The sequence below is a fragment of the Triticum aestivum genome, chromosome 6B, assembly GCF_018294505.1.
Source record: "Triticum aestivum cultivar Chinese Spring chromosome 6B, IWGSC CS RefSeq v2.1, whole genome shotgun sequence".
NCBI lineage: Eukaryota > Viridiplantae > Streptophyta > Magnoliopsida > Poales > Poaceae > Triticum > Triticum aestivum.
In genome coordinates this window covers 198,046,859-198,055,321 of record NC_057810.1, presented here as the reverse complement: position 1 = coordinate 198,055,321, position 8,463 = coordinate 198,046,859, and the positions used below count along the sequence as shown (strand labels likewise).

The window sequence follows — 8,463 nt, the reverse complement described above, 5'->3', positions numbered from 1 at the left end:
CCGCCGCCGCCAAGGATAATTTCTCGATTGTATTTTATGGGCACTTTTTGAACTCATGGATGTTTTTATTAGTGTTTCATATTCATATTCATTTTCTTAAAAATTATTAGATGCAAAATAATAATAATATTTTTTTTACTTATGGCGAACCTCTGGCTGGTGCGCCATTGCTATATAAAAAAGGATTACTAATGGCGCACCTCTGGCTGGTGCGCCATTGCTATATATAAAAAAGATTACTAATGGCGCACTGAAGGGGGGGTGCGCCATTGCTATCTAAAAAACATACTAATGGCGCACCTCTGCGGGGTGCGCCATTAGTAAGCTCCCCCCCACACTAAATCCCCAATCCACATTTCTCTCTAATCTCTCCCCCTGCCTCATCTCACCCGCGCCCAATCCACCACCGACCACCACCGCCCCCGTGCTCGCCGTCCCGGGCCGTGCTCGCTGCCCCCCCGTGCTCGCCGTCCCCGAGCCGAGCGCTGCCTCCCTCGCCGTCCCCCCTCCGCCCGCGGCCGGGTTCGCCACCTCGCGTTCGGCCTCCCTCGCACTCTGCGGCTTCCTCATCTTCCTCAACGTCTTCACCTTCCTCCTCACCGTCGGTGCCGAGCAGCGATGCAACACCGTACGCCCCCCCGCACCGCCGCCCCGCGCCCCCGCGCCCCGAGCTGGAGGAGGAGGACCAGGAGGAGGACTAGGAGGAGGAGGAGACGACCGCCGCCGTCCGCGCGCTGCTCTGCCAGGCCATGCGACGCCGCCGTCCGCCCTCAACTGCAGGTGAGCCCCTGCCCTCAACTTCCTTCTTCTTCTAGTGGCTTAGCTGGGAGGTATTAGGGTTCCATGGGAGATAGATCGGGACTTCTTTTGTTGTTGGATCATCTCGGTGTGCTTGCTAAAATTGGCAAACGAAGCAGCCTGCTGTGCACACATTTGCTGCAAGTTGAAGAAAATTAATCCTGACACTTTAGAAGGGAAGCTTAACTCAAAGAAAATGCGTGCCGATTAGTGGGAAAGCCATGCGAGATTTAAGTTTGTTTGAGCGTCTGTATCCATGGATGACAAACCTTTTTCATTGTGCAATGCGAATGCAGGACCGGTGCCGGAGTCTGAGTTGAGCGCTTTCTGCGAAGGTTTCGGAGAGCCGGATTGCCTATTTGGGTGTTCTTCAAGGTTGAGCTCAGGTTAGAACGTTGAAATGAATGAATTTATGTAGTTTTTGTGCATGTCCAACTGCACTTGGGTGAATTCAGTAATGCTATGAGCACAACTTCGATCATGATTACTGCTGTTTTGAAGTGAGAATGCATCATAGGTCTCAACTAGCTTGTTCCGATGGATGCAAAGATCATGTCCTTCTGCATAATGTGATTGGGTAGCACTAGGGATAGTTTTGCAATAATGGTATGCAATTATCGTATGTCTTGAATCTAAAGACTAAAAAGTGTCACCCATTCAATAATCCAATGATTCGTCACTTTCTATTAAATCGAGTGCTCAGGTTCATATCCTAAGTTCATATCCTAAGTCCTAACCTAGTGGCTTAGCTGGTCAGTTTAAGTTGTTATGCTAGTTGTTATGCATTTGTTAGTGTTTTGATGTTCCTTGCAGTTAACAGTACAATTCTGTAGAACTTGTAGTAGTAAGCAAGCAAGGAAGGACCGCACTAGTAAGTTCATGTATGTTTGTGCAGTTGTTTTCTTGTCTACATAAGAGGCCTGATTTTATCGAATGGCTTGTGATCGATGCGAGCTGAGGTTTGAGCTAGCAAGGATTGTTGGCATTATGATTTATGAATTTCACTTGGTTGGCTACAATTCTGTAGCACTAGTAAATTCATGTTTGTTTGTGCAGTTTTTTTCTTGTCTAAAAAAGAGTTTTTATTTGATCAAATGACACAGGAAAGGGAAATTTACTTGTCGACCCCATGGTTGGTTTGTAGAAACTTGCAGTTTGCCTCTAAATATATCCAGTAGCTACCTAGGCCAACCTGAAACAATGTGAAATGTACATTTCGCATTCGATCGGAGTATAACTCTAAATGTTGATCATGCACTTGGTGGGTGTTTTGCCTCGCAGCCAGGTTCAGTCACTAAACTGAAAGTTGGGTTGGCGAATTTGTTTCTTTGGTTTGTTCTTTTCCTCCATATCCTTGGTTAAGACAAGTGATGTGTGAAGTGTGAATAGCGTAGCTGTATGGAGACAGAGTAGTACTTGTGTTTTGTGTGAATAGTGTAACCAGAAAGAATTTGTAAACAGAACAACAGTGGAGTAGTCTTGTACATTTAAATTATCGGAACGACATGATGTTATTTCACAAAAGAAGTTAGCTTTACATTTAAAAATTATAATTTCCAATTGGTCCTCTTTATGTATATGTAAATAAAAATGTGGGAGTGAATATTAGAAATACACTTACCAAACATGTTTCTCTATGAAGAATTATCACCAAGATTCAATACTCTCGTCTATGAACAGAAAAAGAAAACCATAGAAACTAAATTCAAGTCTACAAAATAACACAAAGCATCATTGATAGTTTAATAATATAAGTACCATTTTTTGCAAACCATGTGAATTAGTACCATGTTAATTTATTCCAAGGAGCCATAATGCCCTTTCCACCAGAGCACCACCACATGCTCTCTTGTCTCACCCACAACAACCCCAATTTACTAGCAATATATCTCTTGCCTGCTAGAGTGCTAGTGATAAGTTAACTTAGGTCCCTCCCTTCTACTACTACTCCACCTAATAACTTGTCTGTATTATATCACTTTGTACCTACGTGTGTGTGTGTGTGTGTACTGTACTATATTCATCTTCCTCTCAAATAGTACATACAACACTAGTGGTTGTCTTACTGCTAGTGACAGTCTATCAAGTTAATTAACCCCAAAACAATTGAAGCGAGCATAATACCCTAGCAGCGGTACTGAATATTTCTGTTTCTGTTTCTTTGAACATTTTACTGTCAATCTTGTTTGCATTACCACAAAAGTGATATAGCTATTGTAGTGATATTTTTGTTTCTTTAATTACCACAAAAGTGACACTTGTTTCAGTAATCTCCAACCATATTTTGTTGATGCACTGAGATGGTCTCTACATCACCACAAAAGTGCAGATACAAAGCCAGATTGCAGTAACTTAAATTGGAACTTTACTGTTTTGGAATTTCCAGTAGCTTAACATTATTGTTATGTGCTTTGCTAAACTATTGATGATTTTTTGTTGGGTGACCTATTAGATCTGGAATGGAAGCTCACATAAGTTGAGCTGATTTTTGTCCATATGAAAGCAGAGGACCATATGGTCTGTGGCCTTTTCATCCATATGAAAGTAGAGGCACATTGTGGTGCTAGTTTGCTGGGTTTTATCTCCGACCTTCGTGTCGTGATGATTTTGCAGGTACCCCGAGAGGCCCTTGAGTTTGCCAGAATGTTGATTAACTTCCGTTCCGGCAAATTCGGGTACTCCATATGTCCTATTTTTAGCAAAGGTCATGCTGAAATTTTCCGTGAATTTTAGCATGACTTTGCTAAAAATCGGACATATGGGGTACTTGCTACTAATGCATGGGCCAGGGTATCTTAGTACTTAATTAAGTAGGATCAACTGCCCCTTTATTCTTGCTGCATTAAAACCGTAGGTGGCAATAGAGCCAAGTGATTAGGCCCAACTTAGAGTCGTCAAACCCTAAATGATGAAATCTTGGCTTTTATAGGGTGCCTCGGTGTCAATGAGAACCTAAATGATGTACGCTTAGGCTTTTAGGGTGCCTCGGTGTCGACAAACCCTAAATGATAAAAGCTTAGCTTTTAGGATGCCTCGGTGTCGACAAACCCTAAATGATGAGACCATGATCTTGTTCCTTGACAATAACCAACTTTTTGACCAAACTTTTTTCCTATTTAGAGCGAAACATGTCCAACAATGATGAGGCCGGCGTTTCGGGTGGCAAGCAATTCTGGGAGCTGTCCCAGGAGATGGAGGAAGAACCTCACCGCTATGAGGACGCCGCGGAAGACACCGATCCTGACTACACAACCCCTAGTGGCATCGGGGATGACACCACCGATGGTGCCGCCAAGGATGCCACCACTGATGATGGTGGCGCACGCACAGATGGCAGCCAACCAAAGAGGCAACGGAAGGACCAGTGCCCGAGCATGCTCGGCACCGTCAAGGAGGAATTTACTAAAGTGAACTCCGACGGGCATCCGACGACGCCCAAAGAAGTAGTCAAGGGGTACTCGGTTCAGCTCTGGTGCATTCTCCGGAGCACCGTCTTGATCAACACCAAGAACCTAAGGCATAAGGACCGAGGGAATTTGCGCAGCCTCCTCTTCACGAAGCTGCACGAATGATACAAGTTCCCTGCTGAATTTGCAAACACACGCCTCTCAGGGAACAAAGTGAGCAGTGCCGCCTTCATGAGGATGAGCACGGCCCTATCTACTTGGAGAAGCACGGTGAAGGCAATGATTGAAAAAGGTGATAATTATGAGAAGATCAAGGCGAAATATCCTTTGATCAGCGAAGATGACTACAAGGAGTTCAAGATCAAGTGCGAGAGCAGTGCAACCTCCGAATCAAGTCAGTGGGGGAAAGAAATGCGGCAGTTGAACTTAGGGGTCCACCAACTCGGTCCCGGCGGTTACAGAGTGGCGGAGCCTATCTGTGACAAGGAGAAATACCGTGACAAGCAGACCAGGAACTTTCTCAGGGCCCGGTACAAGGAGGACCCGGTAACAAAGGAGCTTACCACGGATCCGAAGACCAGGGCGCTTGAGCTTGTTCTGGTAAGGAATACACCCCCGCGTAGTTAGCTCCATATGGTTGCATTCTAATTAATCCCCAATATTTCTAAATGGTTCATGTTCCTTCCGTAGGACACTGAAAGCAGTAGCGCGGGGTCGTCTCAGAGCTCCCCTTTTGACACCCCTTTAAATAGGGCGTTGAACATAATGAAAAACAAGGATAAGCTCAGTATGCCGACGTCAGCTGGTCGTGTGGCCGGCAAAGGCTTGTCCACAAAATAGTCATCATACTATACCGCTGGTGGGCAAAAGGAAAAAAAGACCAGCTCGGAAAGCCAGTCGCGCGAGGTTGAAGCACTCAAGGCACAAGTGGCACAGATTCCGGAGATTGTCCAAGAGCATGTGCAACAACAACTGGGAACGATGCTCACCACCATGGTGCCTACGTTGATTCATGGGCTGACGACGTGGATTGCGGGCGGCCAACAGGGGCCTCCCCCGGTTCCCAGCTTCACGGCCAGCAACTCGCACAACGTGTAGGTGGCGCGATTGGTGTCTCCGACGGCGCCATTGGTGTCTCTTGCGGAGGCGGTATTCGTGTCTCCGGCGCCGGCATGGGCATTGGAGCTTAATGCACCTGGGTGTACGCCGGCTGACACCTCACCAGCAAGAGGCCCCTCCGTCAGTTGCACGCCCGCCGTTGGCTGTGCCTCGACATTAGCCGAGCTCGACGGCATCACGGTAACTAAGCCTCTCGGCCGATGACTTCATCTCTTTGCCTTTGACTGGGCATCCCTGACGCCCTACATGTTTTCACAGGGCGCCGCCGATGTTCCTTGCACTCTCCTGCACTTCATGGGCGACGAGTTGGTCGATGTCGCCAAGGGAAGAATCGTTCAACCGGGCAACCCCGTGTTCCACGGTAATCCGATGCCACCCACCTTGTATAGGGTTGAACTGGTTCGGGTGCTGCCAGGCTGCGATGAGGTGTTACCTCCGATTCGACCCACTGGGGCCGACGAAGACGATGTGATGACCCTCAGCGCCTGCGTAAGCTGGCCCCTGCTTTGTCCGAAGAGCTAGATTCGTTTGGGGGCGGGGGACACCACCCCACAGACAAGACCGCCAGTCGTGCCGGCGCCAAGCCATGGCAAGAACGCCGCAACGCTACCGGACATGCCGGACATCCCTATGGCACAGGATCCGGACATGCATATGGCACAGGATCCGAACGACAACGACAACAACGACGGTATATTTACCAACGTCGATAAGTACTTTGCCGAACATGGGTACGCTGACGAGTTCTGTGGGCCTCTTTCTCAAGAACCGAACCAAGACGACCGCGATCTAGCTGGTACGGCGGAGAAACCCAATTGCAACAGGCATCGTCTGGTGTTTAGTTCTCAGGAGACGCCTCCAGCTTCCGCCTTCATCGAGCCTCAGATAGCTGAGGTGCGAAATATTATCAGACCCAACACGCTCAAGAAGGCGGTCTGTGAGCAGAAATCGGTCCCATTACAGCAGATCAAGAAGAAGGGACAGAAACAAAAGACTAACAAGGGCGCCGGTGCGAGCCAGCCGGCACCGATTATGATCCGTGCTCAGGACGGGCCACCTTCATCTAAGGATATCTCGAGGAGGGTGCATGTGGCGGGTAGGGCGATGCTACCGACAAATATGCTCAATGCTGCAACTGGTGCTATGCGGAGTCTGCATGACAGTGTTCTTTCTTTGGAGAAGCGGCATCTCTCCCAGAATGATGTGGCATACCCGGTTTTCATGGCCAAGGTGCCAGAGGGAAAGGGCTTTGTGGATGGAGCCATCGGGGGTATGATCGTCCTGTGGTTTGATGACATCTTTGCTATGTTTAACCTTCATTCGCTGCACTACACCTTCGTTCGGCTATTTTCGCTGAGTATGGAGATGCGGATCATTCGAGACAAGAACCCGGACATCGGGATAGTCGACCCCTTCTACATGCGTGCCAAGATCTTGGGCAGCGCTGGGGACCAGCAAGTCGTGAGTTCACACCTCGAAGGCGTCATTTTGGCAAACCCAGATAAGGATAACTTTCTCGTGCCTTACTTTCCCGAGTAAGTCATCCCCTCACCGCCCCGTAACATATGATTTCTTAGATTTCGATCGTTCTTTTTTTTCTAACATTTCGTGTTCTGTGCAGTGACACACATTGCACACTCATCCTCCTAAGCCCGAGATATTCCATGGCCACATATTTTGACCCGGACCGTGACTCCAAGATAGACTACACAAATATCAAGAATGTTCTTGATGATGCTCTCCCCGGCTACGCCAAATCTAGAGGCACCTTTAAGAGGCCAGTTCATAGGTACGACAGGCATGTGTTCACCCACAATACGATGTTCCCCTGCGTCAAGCAGCCGCCTGGCGGTCAGAAGGATGCCTACTACGCCCTCCATCACATGCGGGCGATCGTACGGGACCATAATCACCTTCTGCTACCAAATAATGTCAAAGATTGGGCCGCAAGCTTGGCAGCAATCCAAGACGCAGACCTCTGACAAGAATTCTTTCGCATCCAGTCGGAGTTTGCAGAAATCATCCATCAAGATGTCTTCGTACCTCGGGGCAGTTCTACCTCAGATATCAACCGGCCAACAGTGAGATAGACACAACGCTACAAATGCAGGCTGACAACGCCCGCGACTTCATGACCATCACAAAAGATGGCGACTTCATCCACGCTCCGGTCCCATGAGTCGAGTCGAAAGTAGTGATGCTATGTGTAGTTCTGAAACATCGATTAGCTCATGTTGTAATTAAACTTTAATGAACTTGTATGTCTCTTTGGTTTGGACAGTCATTCAACTTAGATGTAATCGATGCTATTTATTAGTAGGACCATGAATCGTGCTATTAATGTCTTGCTTTTCTCTTCCGATCCTTTTGTTGCATACTTATATATTTCTTATGTATTGTCTATTGTTTGGCTTGTGCATAGAGATGCCGTCGTATGTCGTGCACAAGGGTAAGGTTCCCGGAGTCTACGACGACTAGGAGGAGTGTCGGAGACAGGTTCACCGTTTCAGCGGTAACAGTTACAAAGGGTACACCACTAGGGCGGAGGCGGAATCTAGATACGCCCGCTATCTAGCGGGAGAGAGGAGGGAGCGTTGGAGGAACCAGATGAAGACCAGTTTCATCGCGATGATGCTCATCGTGATGACCGCAACTCTCTTCTATGTGATGGTACTTTAGATGATCAATATCGACTTGTAATGTGAAGACAAACTCGCTACTCGCGGTCTCGAGACTTGTAATGTTCTATCTTTGTTCGGTCTTTTGAATTCGGAGACTAATATGATGAATTGTATTCGGAGACTAATCTTCTATTGTAATCGATGAATCTGCTGTTGCTGTGTGGTGCTATCTATATTCTGTCCAATAATACATTTTGTAACCTGTGCAAAAATCAGAAAAGTAAAAAAAACCCTAATATTCATACTAATGGCGCATCACCACAAAGTGCGCCATTAGTATGCCAAAGGATACTAATGGCGCATCACCCCAAAGTGCGCCATTAGTATGCCAAAGGATACTAATGGCGCATCACACCACAGTGCGCCATTAGTATACCAAAGCACCTGGGTAAATATGGCCCCCTGGGAGGCATACTAATGGCGCACCACAGGTGCGCCATTAGTAAAAAATAATAGTG

The 8,463-nt window shown here is 47.4% G+C and overlaps 1 long non-coding RNA gene across 1 annotated transcript; it reads left to right on the top strand.

Annotated features, from left to right (window-relative positions):
• Positions 1–366: 366 nt before the first annotated feature.
• On the top strand, positions 367–7,802 carry LOC123133951 (uncharacterized). Its single transcript, XR_006465443.1, has 3 exons — positions 367–780; positions 1,095–1,184; positions 7,747–7,802. It is a non-coding gene; the product is annotated as an uncharacterized lncRNA (long non-coding RNA).
• Positions 7,803–8,463: the final 661 nt, after the last annotated feature.